This window comes from Leuciscus leuciscus, assembly GCF_965113295.1.
Source record: "Leuciscus leuciscus genome assembly, chromosome: 6".
Classification (NCBI taxonomy): Eukaryota; Metazoa; Chordata; class Actinopteri; order Cypriniformes; family Leuciscidae; genus Leuciscus; species Leuciscus leuciscus.
Window position 1 is genome coordinate 32,393,332 of NC_138730.1, and position 15,989 is coordinate 32,409,320.

At 36.3% G+C, this 15,989-nt stretch overlaps 3 long non-coding RNA genes across 4 annotated transcripts; all 3 read right to left on the reverse strand.

Moving 5' to 3' along the window:
* Window positions 1-1,223: 1,223 nt before the first annotated feature.
* On the reverse strand, window positions 1,224-13,877 carry LOC309500446. Of its 2 annotated transcripts, none has more exons than XR_014206600.1 (3): window positions 13,157-13,877; window positions 11,572-12,998; window positions 1,224-1,608 (listed from the first exon to the last, which is right to left on the reverse strand). It is a non-coding gene; the product is annotated as an uncharacterized lncRNA (long non-coding RNA). The 2 variants fall into 2 exon arrangements; XR_014206601.1 differs by lacking the exon at window positions 1,224-1,608 and adding an exon at window positions 11,180-11,490.
* LOC309500431 lies at window positions 7,336-9,841 on the reverse strand. The gene is made up of 3 exons (XR_014206581.1): window positions 9,332-9,841; window positions 7,861-9,244; window positions 7,336-7,686 (listed from the first exon to the last, which is right to left on the reverse strand). It is a non-coding gene; the product is annotated as an uncharacterized lncRNA (long non-coding RNA).
* A 75-nt stretch (window positions 13,878-13,952) lies between the features above and the next one.
* LOC309500445 lies at window positions 13,953-15,953 on the reverse strand. Its single transcript, XR_014206599.1, has 4 exons — window positions 15,492-15,953; window positions 15,039-15,371; window positions 14,473-14,627; window positions 13,953-14,317 (listed from the first exon to the last, which is right to left on the reverse strand). It is a non-coding gene; the product is annotated as an uncharacterized lncRNA (long non-coding RNA).
* Window positions 15,954-15,989: the final 36 nt, after the last annotated feature.

Genomic DNA, 15,989 nt, shown 5'->3' on the forward strand with positions numbered 1-15,989 from the left:
GAAGTGACGGGGCTCTGGAAGATCTGCTGAGAAGTGACGGGGCTCTGGAAGATCTGCTGAGAAGTGACGGGGCTCTGGAAGATCTGCTGAGAAGTGACAGGGCTCTGGAAGATCTGCTGAGAAGTGACAGGGCTCTGGAAGATCTGCTAAGACGTAACGAGAGTACGGGGAGGTATAGCAGAATTCTGGTTCAATGGGTGTGGTAAGTTCATGGGAACCCTCATCCACAGGGCCCACAGAAAAGGATGAGCAGCTTATCCTCAGAGCGAATTCAATATATTGACATAAAGTCCATTTGAGGAGTGTTGTCAGGCATGAGGTATTTTAACATGTCCTCAAGCCCATATCGGAAACCATCCTTTAAGACTGCATTGTCCAAGTCTACCCCATGGCAGAGCTCACAAAATTCTTCAACATATTCCTCTATAGATCGGTTACCTTGGCTGAGTCGGAAGAGACTGATTAGTGGGTCCATGGTGGGTCTCGGTTCTTTCTCGGCTGCTGGATCTGAAGTGGCGAAGAATTCTGTTATGAATTGGAGGACTCAGTAGGATCCATTTGCAGCTTTATTGAAGGAACGTCAAACAGGCAGGGGTCAGGGAACAGCAAAACAGGGAAATCAGAGATCAACACAGAGAGTAGTCAGGTAACAGGCAGAAGATCGGGGCAGGCAGCAAGAAACAATAATCCAAGGGCAATCCAAGTCAAGACAGGCAGCAGGCAGGCAGGCAGAAGTGAGATAACAATCCGAGGTCGGCAACTAGATCAGTAGGATAGGGTAAACGCTCAGAAATTACAGGCCATGGCAATGCAATACTTCACAGAGAAGTGGAGTGTGGAAGTGGCTTTTATGTGTGTGTGAATGAGGTGCAGGTGTGTGTAATCAGTGCAGTGCAGGTGTATGAAGTAATCAGTCCAGGTAGATGCAGGATGGGAATTGTAGTCTGTGAGTAAATATGATAGTCCGGTGTGGAGTGCCCTCTGGTGGCTCTCAAGGGCACTCCAGCTGGTGACCGTTACAAAAGTACACCTATTATGAATTAAAGAAAAGTTTTAAATAGTACTGTACGTTTATGTTGTTTTAAGAGGTTTCCATAAAGTAAAGAATATATTACGTAGCAATTGGCAAAGCAGTTGTATAGCATTTGTGGCATCTGTGGTTTTTTAGGGTAATAAGTATTTAGGCTCACATAGGCCTTATAACAGTGGAAGTAGTCACATCTCATAGGAGGTTAAGCAACACTCAGATCCTCACACAGGGTTTTTGTGTTTGTGTTGAGTGTGTTTGAGTCACAGTGGGCTGCAGAGCACAGTAATACACAGCAGAGTCAGACACACACACATCCTGGATTGTCAGAGGAATTGTTCCTAATGTGGAATCCAGTTTTGAATGAAATCTCTCCTTAAATTCAGGCTCTGTCGTTCCTTTCCCAATGGAAAAGTTACTCAGAATTAATGTTGGTGATCTGTTTAGTTGTTGTTTGTACCAGAAGAGATAAGCATTTGCAGCGCTCATGAGTGTATAATTACACTGTAAAGTCACTTGATTTCCCTCAGCTGAAGTCTTTTCTCTCAAAGGCTGATCAACACTGTCCTGTCCCCGGCACACTGGAGGAGATGAAGCATAAATTAATAATCATTTACAGATACTCAAATAAAGTGTAAATGACGAAAGGCTGTTCTTACCTAAATCATGTGCCGTAAAGAAAAGAGTAATTATCACCCATTTTGACATTGTTGCTCTTGAGTTTAAGAGAGTGAAGAGAAAAACAACTGATCCGACATCTGAGTCTCTCCTTATGGCGAATCTCTCTTGATATTTTCAGCAACTGCTCAGTCACACAAGATTGTAAGGGATGGTTCCCCCTGGTGGTGAATTCATTGAATTAAACACCTCGCTTTTGAAGTTAATTTGTAACCTTTGAAATAATTTGTGATTTTTTTTATTTTTATTATTATATAAACCATGGAGTGCAATGTCCAGATATACACATATAATCAATTTCTGTGTATTTGAATCAAGATGAGTAATCAGGTGAGATCATGTGATTTTCAGTCAAACATCTCTGTTTCTCTTAGTAGTTTTAGATTCTTCATAAGGTTCAGCCTTATAAAAGAATTTTAGGAATTATACATTACTCTTAATACATTTATTGGATGAATCATTCTTTTTCAGGCAGACTCAAGCAGATGTAGATATCAAATGATAATGTAATGTTTAGTCACACATTTGTCAAGCAGTGATGTACTAAAGTCATGTGGGATGTTACATTTCTAGAAAAATATGTACAGTATTATTTATGTTATTTTTATCTCTTTCACTTTATTTCATTTAGCTTAAACTTGAATAACATTTCATTTGTAACCACACACTGGTGTTTCCACCAGTGTAATTATATTATGTGAATTATAGATTGTGGATTTGATGTGAGATCAAAGTGAAGTTCAATTTTTCTAGAGCTTCACATAGACTGTATCACTGGGCTCCAGAGCACAATAATAGAGAGCTGAATCTGACGTTTACCATTAATCATGAGTTCAGTGGATGTACAATTTATTTATTGTCAAATAGAAAGGAAAAATAGATAAATTAAAGAGAGATGAATCAAATAATAAATAGAATTAAACACCAATTAAAGCAAATGTATCAATAGTAGACAAAATTCAAATCTAAATTTATAAAATACTTTGAGGTGTGTGAATGCGCACACAAGGTTTTTGTATAGTGTTGAGTGTGTTTGAGTCACAGTGGGCCTCAGAGCACAGTAATACACAGCAGAGTCAGACACACTCACATCCTGGATTGTCAGAGGAACTGATCTTGATGTGGAGTCCAATGTTGCAGAAAATCTCTCCTTAAATTCATCTTCAGTAGTTCCTTTACTAACTGTAGATTCACTCAGAATGAGTGTTGGTGATCTGTTTGATAGCTGTTTGTACCAGTAAAGATATGCATTTGTATATATGGTAGAGTAATTGCACAGTAGAGTGACTTGATCTTGTTCATTTGCAGTCATTTCTCCTGAAGGCTGTTCAACATTGTCTTGTGCCCGGCACACTGGAAAATAGGTTTACATTATTCATATATTGAGTATCTCACGCAGATAGTACAGTGTGAATTATGAAATAATGTTCTTACCAAAAATGAAAAGAGAAATAATCACCCATTTTGCCATTGTCGATTCAAGTTAAAACTATTTTAAGACTATTTTAACAGAAATTCCCAGAAGTATTTTCTGTCTCTGTTTCTCTTTATAGTTTCAGATTCTTCATAAGGTTCAGCCTTATATAAGAATTTGAGGAATGATGCCTCCTTGTGGTGATGGTGTATAGAGTTTGCTGAGCTGAACCATTTAAATTCAATTCATATTCTGACATAAGTCACAGTGTGACTAATGTCAGAACTAATCAATCAGAATAAATAAGAAAAAAAAAAAAGCTATTATTTGACATGTTAGTTTGCACTATATGAAGATACTTTAGGCAGACTTCACACAAGAGACTTTGCAGAGGAGATATCAGATGATAATATAATATTTAGTCAGATTTATCAAAATGGTTGCGATGAACAACTGTAATTCAGTAAGTATTCTACTATATTCAGTTTTTACTTTTCAATTCCCTTACAGTAACCACACACAGGTGTTTCAACAAGTGTAATTATATTATGTGAATCATAGATTGTGGGTTTGATGTGGCTTGACATCAAAGGGGGAAAATTAATATGAGTTTTTGTACAGCTTCACATAGACTTTGTATCACTGGGCTCCAACTCTTAGAGCACAGTAATAGAGAGCTGAATCTGACAGAGTTACTCCGTTAATCTTGAGTTCAGTGGATGTTTGTGATGTAGTCGACTGAAAGCGAGGATCAGAGGGGCTCCCAGTATCGCTCCATGAACGAGCCTCTTTCCACATTAAATACTGAGGTTCTTCATTAAGATACTGTCTGTACCAGTAAAGTCTAACATAATTGCTGCTAGTATCATATGAGCAGCTGATAGTCACAGTCTCGTCTTCCTTCTTTATGAGGCTATTTTCTTTATTTGGCCCAATCTGATCTGCGGTCATCACACCTAAAACAAAGAAAAAATTTAATTAATGAGTCAATTTGCACAAAATTATTTGTTCTTCTACATCACTACAATGGAATAAAGTGAGTCATTTTGTACCTGAAGTCAGAATTAAAATTAGAAACAGTTGTTTTTCCATGTTTACTATGTCATATCAGAGTATTAATGTTCTCTGTGCTCAGATGCTTTAGTTCAGTGCTCACAGAAGAGGTGTGTTTCAGACCTTTTTTGGTTTCAGACGCAGGTGATTGGTTGGAGGTGACAGTTTTGAACACAAGCACAAGCCTTAAAAGACAGCATTCAGAACGTGTGTGATAGAGATATATGTGTGCTGAATGCTGATTAAAAACCAGACGCACCAACACATCCATGGATAATAGAACTGCACTCTGTTAAAAAAAACTAAAACTGAAGAGATAAAAATGAAAATAATTGAAACACTGATCTGCTGCTTTAGTAGAACGTCACATTATTACACTATACAGAGCACATTATTTATTTATTTATTACTGATAGGATTCTTACTTTCTGAAATATATATTTTTAATGGATTAGTTACTTTGGAAAAGTTGGGGAGGTTTTTTTTTTTTTTTTTTGCATGTTTTTGTATGAGTGTTGAGTGTGTTTGAGTCACAGTGGGCCTCAGAGCACAGTAATACACAGCAGAGTCAGACACACACACATCCTGGATTGTCAGAGGAACTGATCTTGATGTGGAGTCCAATGTTGCAGAAAATCTCTCCTTAAATTCATTCTCAGTAGTTCCTTCACCAAATATATATTTATTCAGAATGAACGTTGGTGATCTGTTTGGGAGCTGTTTGTACCAGAAGAGATACACATCTGCATTTGTAGCTCTGGTAGTGTAATTACACATTAAAGTTATTTGATCCTCTTCATTTGCAGTCAGTTTTCGTGAAGGTTGTTCAACTCTGTCTTGCCCCCAGCACTCTGGAAAACACATTTAACTATTACTCGTTTACAAATATTAATTAACTCACATATAAACTTAAATATTAAAGTGTAAATTATGATCTTTCTTACCAAAAATCTGTGCAGTGAGGAAAAGAGTACTAATCACCCATTTTTCCATTGTTGAGATAAAGATATTAATATTTTAACGTGTTGTAATGAACGTGTCTCTGACTGTAGATCTCTGTTTCCTCTGTACTGCTTTTCTGTTGATATTTCAGGTCTTCAAGTCATGTCTCTGAAGACACTTTGAGGAATACTGCCTCCCTGTGGTGAATTTATATATTTCTAACATTTTTATCCAAAGTGACAATGTAAAATAAAATCAAAGCAATAAACCAAAGCATTAACACAATACTCCAGAATACCCTGTAGCATGCTCCCGGAGGAGGTGTGGAGGCTGTTTTTGGATATTGCAGTGTTTTAAAGATTGTGACATACAAACAAGATTTGGGACTGTATTCAAAGGGGTCCTATTGTGCTTTTTTACTTTTTCAACCTTAGTTAGTGTGTAATGTTGCTGTTTGAGCATAAAAAAGATCTGCAAGGTTACAAAGCTCAAAGTCCACTCCAAAGGGAGAAACTTTATTTTACAGAATTCACTTTCCAAGAAATGAAAGCTTTAGCGCAAGTTCTGCCAGGAAAACTCAATTGTTATGTCACTTATTACCTTTTCATCTAACCAATCGTGTTCTAATACTCGTAGTAATTACTCTAGTCAAATTTATCAAAATGGTTGTGATGAACAACAGTAATTCAGTAAGTATTCTACTATATTAAGTTTTTCATTTCCCTTACAGTAACCACACACAGGTGTTTCAACAAGTGTAATTATATTATGTGAATTATAGATTGTGGGTTTGATGTGGCTTGACATCAAAGGGGGAAAATTAATATGAGTTTTTGTACAGCTTCACATAGACTTTGCATCACTGGGCTCCAACTCTTAGAGCACAGTAATAGAGAGCTGAATCTGACAGAGTTACTCCGGTAATCTTGAGTTCAGTGGATGTTCGTGATGTAGTCGACTGAAAGCGAGGATCAGAGGGGCTCCCAGTTACAGTAGCTGATCGGGCAGGTTTAAATATTAAATACTGAGGTTCACTATTAGCATACTGTCTGTACCAGTAAAGTCTAACATAACTGTCGCTAGTATCATATGAGCAGCTGAGAGTCACAGTCTCGTCTTCCTTCTTCATTATGAGAGTTTCTTTATTTGGCCCAATCTGGTCTGCAGTCATTACACCTAAAACAATAAAAAGCAAAATCATTACACCTAAAACAATAAAAAGCAAAATCATTTGTACAGTAAGTCAATAATTTGGATAATTCTGAATAACACTGTAAGTAATTAAGAGTGATATTGTACCAGAAATTAGAATTAAAATCAGAAAAAGGTGTTTTTCCATGTTTATAGGTCAGATCAGTTGTGTGTTCATTTTCTCTGTGCTTTGAGCTGTAGCTTTGTGTTACTGAGCTTCTGCAGTTTCACTCATAAACACACCGGAACTGCTTTCAGTGTGACGCTCCGCCTCTCATGTTTTTGCTCTGCCATTGCCTAGAGGAAAACGTTTGCAACTGCGATAAATTATATATTTATTTATTTATTTATTTATTTATCAGATGATTTTTCATAAGAAAAATACAAATATGAATGATTAATGAGCCAATAATAATATTAGTGCTATGATACAAGATCTTAACATGTCTAGTACTGATCTAGAGTAGAGGTGTATTAAAAAGTATAATTATAATAGTTAGCAAGGTCAATGTCACAAATTTGATAATAGTGACCTAAAAATAGTTATATGAATCTTAAATAATTCTGTCACCCACAGTGGGCTGCAGAACACAGTACGATTGTCAGAGGAACTGATCTTGATGTGGAGTCCAATGTCCAAAGGAGGAGCTAATGATCCTGTAATGAAGTTTGATAATGAATATGTGGTGCATATGGTTACCCAAAAGCATTACAAAATGAGAATCAAGTTTAATTTTTCCTCCTAAGAAAATAAAGTCTGCATACTGTTTCTTCTCTCCCTGCATATTTTATTTTGTGTTGTTTTATTTTTTATAAATGCTGGTAGAAGTTACATTGTGAAATGTACCTTTCACTTACAGCACATAATAATGACTTTACAGTAATGTTAGGTTTGTACAAAGTTATTATATCTAATTTTAAACATGGGCCTTTGAATGTGTTCTATCACTCTTGTTGTAAGTGTCTGAATTGGCAGGGAATGTTATTATTTTAATTGTTATGTGCTTCAGTCTGTTAAGTAGAAGGCATCAATGCCTTTTCAGTTGTGTCAGGTTTTTGTACAGTGTTCTAGTGTTTCCTGTGACTGTGGGCCTCAGAGCACAGTAATACACAGCAGAGTCTTTCAGAGCAGCAGAGGAGATCTCCAGATCCACATAGTTTTGTTTTTGTTTTCTGATCTCAGTGGTGAATCTGGAAGACTTCTGAGCTTCTTTTACACCTTCTGAGATGAGCTCAAGGAATTCAGGAGCTGTCCCGGGATACTGACGGTACCAATGAAGTGTACGAGCAGATGAATAACTGCAGGATAATTTAACACTTGAACCCTCGACAGCAAACTCCTCTGTTTCGGTTGGTTTAATTTCATTTCCATACGTTGCATCTGCAAAAGTAGATCAAATCTTTAAAGAACTGGTGTTTCAATTGAATCTATTGGAGATGTATCAGCATACAATGCAATATACAACATAAAGGAATATACTTTATACTTGACAAGTATTCTGGCTGCTCAGAATAATTGATGTAGATGCAAAACACAAAACACTTTATTACTTACATGAAAAGGCAGAAAGCAGAATGATAGAATGGAGTATCATTGTGTGTGTTTATTATGGTCTGTCTTAAGTTTAACAATATCTCACCAAATATCAATGCTTTAAACCCTTCCTCTTTCAGAGAGCTCTATATGAGAGAGCAAATCAGTTTCATGTTCATAGTCCACAGTGTCATCACTACTGCAATAGTGAATAGCACCCTCTTGTGGTTACTTACAATATCTGTCGTATAATATAAATCCACAGATCTCAACCTACAGAATATGATCTGCCTTATTTTGCTCATACTTTGGCTGTTCTCAGTTTAGATGTGTATTTGTACAGCAGAAATTTAAGGATTTATTTTTAGAGGTGCTAAAACAGGTATTCATCTGGTTCTGCATAGTTGGCACAGCATAGACAAAAAAGCAAGTTGAACTGTTTAGTCAGTGATTTACATCCTAGAGTATAGTGTCAGTGTGAATAAATATAATTTATAGTATTAAGAAAAATAAGCATGCTTTATCATATCACTGCTTCAATAGTTTTCACCTTCACATGTGACCCTGAACCACAAAACCAGTCACATGGGTCAATTGTTTTAAAATTGAGATCTATACATCATCTGAAAGCTGAATAAATACGCGTTTTATTGGTTTGTTAGGAGGATAGGATAATATTTGGCAGAGATACAACTATTTGAAAATCTGTAATCTGAGGGTGCAAGCAAAATTGAAACATTGAGAAAATCGCCTTTAAAGTTGTCCATTTATGTTCACGATTGTGCTGCATTCACTCACAAAAATAAATGTTTTATATATTTACGGTAGGGAATTTACAAATTATCTTCATGGAACATGATCTTTACTTAATATCCTAATGATTTTTGGCATAAAAGAAAAATCGATAATTTTGACCCATACAACGTTGGCTATTAATATTTAATATACCCATGCAACTTGTGACTGGTTTTGTGATCCAGGGTCACATATTTATTTATATATTATAAATTCATAATCTACCTTTAATTCAGATAGATTTTATGGTAGGAAATTAGTTGTGCACGTTCAGCTGTCAGGTTTTTGTACAGTGTTCTTGTGTTTCCTGTGACTGTGGGCCTCAGAGCACAGTAATACACAGCAGAGTCTGACACACGCACATCTTGGATTGTCAATGGAAATGATTTTGAAGTTGTGTCGAGATCGCTGTTAAATCTATCCTTGAACTGGTTGTCATCAGTACTGAATCTGCTCAGCATGTATTCTGGAAATCCATTCACTTTTTGCTGATACCAGAAGAGATATGGTGAAACATCAGTGGTTTCATATCGACAGTTGATTGTTACAGTTGCTCCTTCAACAGCAGTTTGAAATGTACTTTGTTCAACACTGTCCTGAGAATCACATCCTGTAATGTATAACATCACTGATGAGGATCTCATATTCATATTAGAGGAATATTACAGCATGTATATACTTACAGAATTTGACTTACCCCAGAAATATGTGAGAAAGAAGACTACAATTTTGTGCCAGTTTGCCATCACAGTAATTGTTAAATAATACTTGTTCGAAACAAAAACTTGTCAACAAAAACTTGTTGAAATCTATAGTAGACTCTTGTTTCAGCCTCTCTTTGATAAGGTTGTACTAACACTGTCATATGCAGAGAACTGCATGAGTCTGACTGCACCACAGTTCCTGAATATTGAATGTCTCCTCCTCCTTAAGAATTCTTGGTCTATTTTTGAGACTTTTGTTTTCTCAGTCTCTTCACAGTTTTTGGTTCAAACACAGATCCACTATTTTTCTAGAAGATAGAAGATGGAGCACTTACTGTAACATTATTGTACTTAGGTAGGCTATATGTGAAAAATAAGAGACTTGTACATTAAAAGATTGTATTTAATGTTGCTCAACTACTATTGTTTTTACTATAATTGAATTACTATTGAGTATTGATTCATTATGGTTTGTCACCAATATATGTGTTTTTGTATGAGTGTTGAGTAGACATGTGCCGGTATTCGGTAATGCGATAAATCGCGGTAATGAATATGCACGATATTGTTATCGCGGGCACTTCAGAATACCGTGAAAAATAATAGATCAGAATTTATATTTATAGAACGCGCATTAGCTTATTTTCCATCAACCGCTTAAACACTGCGTATATTCTGCGCGAAACACGTGCGCACTCTGATGTAAACAATCCCCACATGAAGAAGCACTGTGTGCATGCGGCGCAGGGCGCACTCTAGTCTAATGTAATGAATCCTCACATGGAGAAGAAGTATGGCGGAAGGAGGAACGCTGCCGACGATTTATCCATAGACAGTAAAATAAAGGATTTATCCCTCTTCTAAAAGCAGGGCTGCCATCTCTACGCATTCAGCGTGAGACTCTTTTCACACGCTCTCGAGCCACACATCCATTTTCTCACGCAGAGAAAAATCACGGAGCAAAGAGGACACTGACACCGACAGACTAGACAGAGCAGGTTACTTTTGATATGAAAAAAAATCTCATCTATCAGATTCTGTCCATTTTATTACGAAATTCAGACAATAAATACCGTTTTGGTGCTTGTAAATGTGACGTGACGATCGCTGTAACGCCTCAGTTCAAGTTAACTTTTTTATTTAAAGATACAGTACAACTTACCTAAAGGTATTTATGTCTCATACATAATATCGATCAATCAGTGTTTTTCAACCACGAAAAGATCAATAAAACTGCAGGTGAACAATTATGTCACAGAACGTTACATTTACCTCAGGAAAGCCATTTAATGACCAACACGTTAGTTGACTAGAAAAAATAGCTATAGAGAGGAGTATTTTGCTAAATATGTGCACTATATCACATTTGTATTATATTTTTACTTGTGTCATAATTGTTATTATAATGAAATCCAAATTATATTTAATTTAATTTGTTAATTTTTAACCTTTAATAATACCAGCTGACAGGGCTCTCTGTATGTTTACAGCATTATGAGAGATATATTTTTTCTTGAGAAAAATTACCATGTAGCCTACCTAATATTTATCCAAAGAGTCAATATTGAATCAAGATTGAAATCAAATCCCAAGAATTGAATTGAAATCGTGAAAATTGTGTAAAATTCTGTTTAGTTACCAAATGTTTTGACAATTACAATTACACCTATTGTGATGCAAGTTGTTTTTTTTCTACATCCCCCCCCAATCCATCCGTTTCTCTTGGGCAATTAAAATATCGTGATAATACCGTATACCGTGATAAAAGCTCAATCAATTAATCGCAGCATGAAAATTTGATACCGGCACATGCCTAGTGTTGAGTGTGTTTGAGTCACAGTGGGCCTCAGAGCACAGTAATACACAGCAGAGTCAGACACACACACATCCTGGATTGACAGATGAACTGATCTTGATTTGGAGTCCAATGTTACAGAAAATCTCTCCTTAAATTCATCCTCAATAGTTCCTTTACTAACTGTAGATTCACTCAGAATGAGTGTTGGTGATCTGTTTAGTAGTTGTTTGTACCAGAAGAGATAAGCATTTGCAGAACTCATGAGTGTATAATTACACTGTAAAGTCACTTGATTTCCCTCATCTGAAGTCTTTTCTCTTAAAGGCTGATCAACACGGTCCTGTCCCCGGCACACTGGAGGAGATGAAGCATAAATTAACAATAATTTACAGATACTCAAATAAAGTGTAAATGATGAAAGACTGTTCTTCTTACCTAAATCATGTGCTGTAAGGAAAAGAGTAATAATTGTCCATTTTGACATTGTTGCTCTGAGTTGAAGAGAGTGCTCTGAGTCTGAGTGAGAGAAAAACAACTAATGCGACTCCTTATGGAGAATCTCTCTATCCTAGTAGCTTCTCTTGATTATTTTCAGCAACTGCTGAAACCAGAATTTAAGAGAGAGTTCCCCCTGGTGGTGAATTCATTGAATTAACCACCTCAGTTTTTTGTAACCTTTGGAATAATTTGTGATTATTTATTTATACAGTATAAACCAGAGTGCAATGTCCCTTTTTTGTACAAATTGTGCATGACATTACTGTAAAAAGATTGCAAAATGTTGCATAGAATACCTACCGCGATAGCGTTTCAAAAGCATACTGTACAGAGTCGTCTGCTCTTTTATTGCTCTCGCGGTACTTTGATGTCTTACACCGATCAGTCTTTCCAGCGCCGCTTCATCTCGAACACACCTAGAACATGACTGTGAAATTATGCTGTTTGCAGTCAGTTGAGGAAATACAGTGAAATGAAATAAATCAAGGAGGTGTCACTGCAGTTAAAAAACAGAACAGAAGCCACGGGTCTTCATCAACACTGATGATTAATTTTACACTGAATTTGCACTTTTATATGATGCTTTGTAGTCAGTAATAATCTCTTACATATACCATATGCTGGTGTTGCATGAAATATTATGGGTAGCAGTTATGTTCAAAGTGAAAAATGAATTTGAGATTTTGTACAGCTTCACGTAGACTTTGTATCACTGGGCTTCTACTCTTAGAGCACAATAATATAGAGCTGCATCTGACAGAGCAACCCGGACAAAAGAGAAACATGATGGTTTCTGATGAAGAGTGATTGTAAAGATAACAAAGCAGGAATACTTCAACTGAATCAGCCTTTCACACATTCAAGTCTTTGTGAATTTGCTCCACCCTCTTGCTGAGACTTGATTTTCTCTGATGGGCTGTTTTTTCTCAAAATGAAAAGACCCGACAGCGTTTTATTCATCAATAATTTATTGTAGGTGATTGGATGCTGGCGTGTCACAATTTTTGTATAATACAAGATGTGTTAATGTTTTATGTTTTTGTACAGTGCAGGTGTGTTTCCTGTCACTGTGGGCACCAGGGCGCAGTAATATACAGCAGAGTCTTTCACTTCAGCAGAAGAGATCTCCAGATACACTTCTGTCATTTCTTTTTTGGGTATCGCTGTGAGACGTAAAGTGGGATCGGATGAAACACCAGTCTCTGTATGAAAAATAAGGAACTCTGGTCTGGATCTTGGATATTGGCGATACCACTGGAAGTTGGGCCCAAGTCCACTGTATTTGCAAGAGATAATAGCACTTTCTCCAACTGAAACATGCTTTTCTGGTGAGAGAGATTCTATTGTATATGCATCAGCACTCTCTGTAAAAGAAGAAGAGAGAAAATCTATTAAAGTAATTACTGTTCAACAGAACTGTTAAATACTTGATACAGATTGTGTAACAAACTAAGTTACTGTTACATGTTTGGTCAGCTGCTGTTGACACTAATACAACAATCAGAATTAAAGTATTTCTTACCCTTAAGCAGTGAAAATACAAACACGACTACAGTAAACCTGGCCATTGTTCAGTAGAATTCACTCAACCTCGAGACTCGAGTCACTAATGCTTTAAGTGTTACACTCAACCTTGAGTCAATCACATTTAACTTGAGCTGATTTCTAACAACAGGCTTCAGAGCTCCACCGTGTGGCAAGGAAGTGAGCAACAGCAGACTTATATTCTGTTGAGACTATTCATAATGAAATTGTTTTCTATGGTGAAAGATTTACTGTACAATAATGAATACAGTTATTTTCAGTGACTAATGTAAGATGAACTTCAAAGATTGAGTAGCAGGTGGAATAGTTTAGTCATAAATGACTACAGTGAAGCAGCTTCTGCTTCTGAATGACTGCTTCAAACGTTTCAGCTTCATTATACAATAGGCTCCAAGAATCTGAAAAATAAATACATTTCTGGGTCACTAATAAAATAAACAAATTTATGACACTGACCATGCAAAGATCAGATTTTCCTGTTTCCACTGAAGTACAAGGTGCTTTTTGGAATATTCTCAAATAAAGCTGGACATCACCGAAAAAAGTATTATAACTGTATTAAATTAAACAAAAATGTAAAAGAGCCATTTTCACTAGCATCTCAGACTTTTTGACACCACTGTGTAATATGATACATTATGTTTTTTTGTTCACTTGTATTTATTTGGTCATTTTTAGTTGGTGTTTCTGCTGTTTGATTGAAAGACACTGGACAAATGTTCACAACTGAATTTTTTTTATTTAGTATTTAACATCAGTTTTTAATGCTAAGGCTTTCAAATGCATGTTAAATGTGATTGAATATATCACAGGTTTTTGTACAGTGTTCTAGTGTTTCCTGGGACTGTGGGCTGCAGGGCACAGTAATACACAGCAGAGTCTGACACTTCAGCAGAGGAGATCATAAGATCCACACGTTTGATTTCTTTTGTAGCTTTTGCTGACAGACGGAGTGAAGGATCAGGTGGAGAATACTCTGTGATGAGAATGAGGCGCTCAGGTCGAGATCCAGGATACTGACGATACCATTGCAGATTATTTACATCAACGCTGTAGTTACAGGAAAGAATCACATTTTGGCCTCTGAAAACATGCTTTTCAGAGGATAATGGTTGTATTGTCTTTGCAGAGGAATTTCCTGTAAAAAAAAAAGGGACATGCATCTTTATTCATTAAACAGAAAACTTATTTTGGCATTAATACATGTATTAATTGCTACACTTAATGCTGCTACATATACTACATTTTCATTTTATAAATCTTTATCAAGCTTTTAAAAATGAAAACTCCTACCTAGAAATAAAAATGATATCCAACAAAGGAGAAGCATGATGGATGGTCTACAATGAGGGAGTGATGGCAAATTGGAGTGACTCTGAGACAGCCTCATGCACATTAAACACTTTGTGAGAGAGCTCCACCCTCTGTCCCATGTGTCTTTCCTCTACCTGAAAAAAAACAAAAAAACACACACACATTTTGATTGCTAATTTATTAGATATAACGTTTATTAGAATACATGTATTAATGGGTTGGTTATTGTGTTCAATTTATTAAAAAGGACATCTTGCACACTATGCTATGGTAATAAAAGGCATAAGCTTGTTCATTTGTAAAGTTTAAAAGACACATTGTGTAGTTTGTCAAAATGGAAAAGAAAACAGGTAATAAAATATTAATTATGTGGAAGAAAACAAATCCTGCAAGTTTAAGAACACTGAAGGGTCAGTTTAAAGCTTGTTGATCACTACAGATTGAGACAGTTTTGTGATATGAACTTGCAGTATCATATTTGAATATTTTGCATGGTTGCGGGAGAGGTGTTGTTGTTCAGATATTTTCTGAAATGAGGATCGTACTCAGGTTTCTGTACAGTGTAGAAGGGTTTCCTGTTACTGTGGGCACCAGGGCACAGTAGTATATTGCAGAGTCTGCTATCTCAGTTTTGGAGATCTCCAGATTTAGTTGTTTTTTGTCCTTCAGCGCTTCAGCGGCATAGCGGTCCTTCTCCACGGGACCCAGATTTTCAAAAGCTTGCAAGAGATATTCAGGGGCAGTGTTGGAAGACTGTCTGTACCACTGCAAACTCCTTATATTACTTCCATCGTAGTTGCAGGAAAGAGTCGTCTTTCCTCCTTCTAAAGCAAGCTTTTCAGTAGATATGGGTGTAATTGCATTTGCAAAAACACTATCTGGGAAATTATAAACAACAGAGGAATAGTATTATTGGGGCACTTTCAGTATTTTAATTCTTCATACTTTTATAGAGGTATATAGATATATTAACAAATGCAAATATCAAATGTAAATACCTGTAAGAAGTGCCAAAATGGTGAAGCAAAACAAAAACATTACGACTGGTGGAGATGACATACAAAATGAGATCTGGGGAAACACAGGACTGCCCTCTGCTGTACCCCTTCTCACCAAGCTCCACCCAATGGATTGTGGGACCCTCTAGTCTGTTGATTCTTAGAAATTACCAAAATTACCTCTCACTTCTTTATTGCAATTGCAATTGCAAAAAAAAAAAAAGATTTGGTTTGAAAATGTTCTCATATTTATTGGTAATTGAAAACAACTCATTCCAACAAACAAGTAAAGACATCCACATAATATCCATCTTAAATGTGTCGTAAGGGCATCTGTGAATTAAGGAAAAGTGTGTTGTTACATAGTTTGTGAAGAAATGTTGTTTTTCATTTATCAACCATTTGAATTGTTATGGTATTTGGATTGACTCCAAATCATGCCATGTATGAATTTGAAATCCCCCCCCATGTAATGCCTTAAATCTAAAGTATATGATC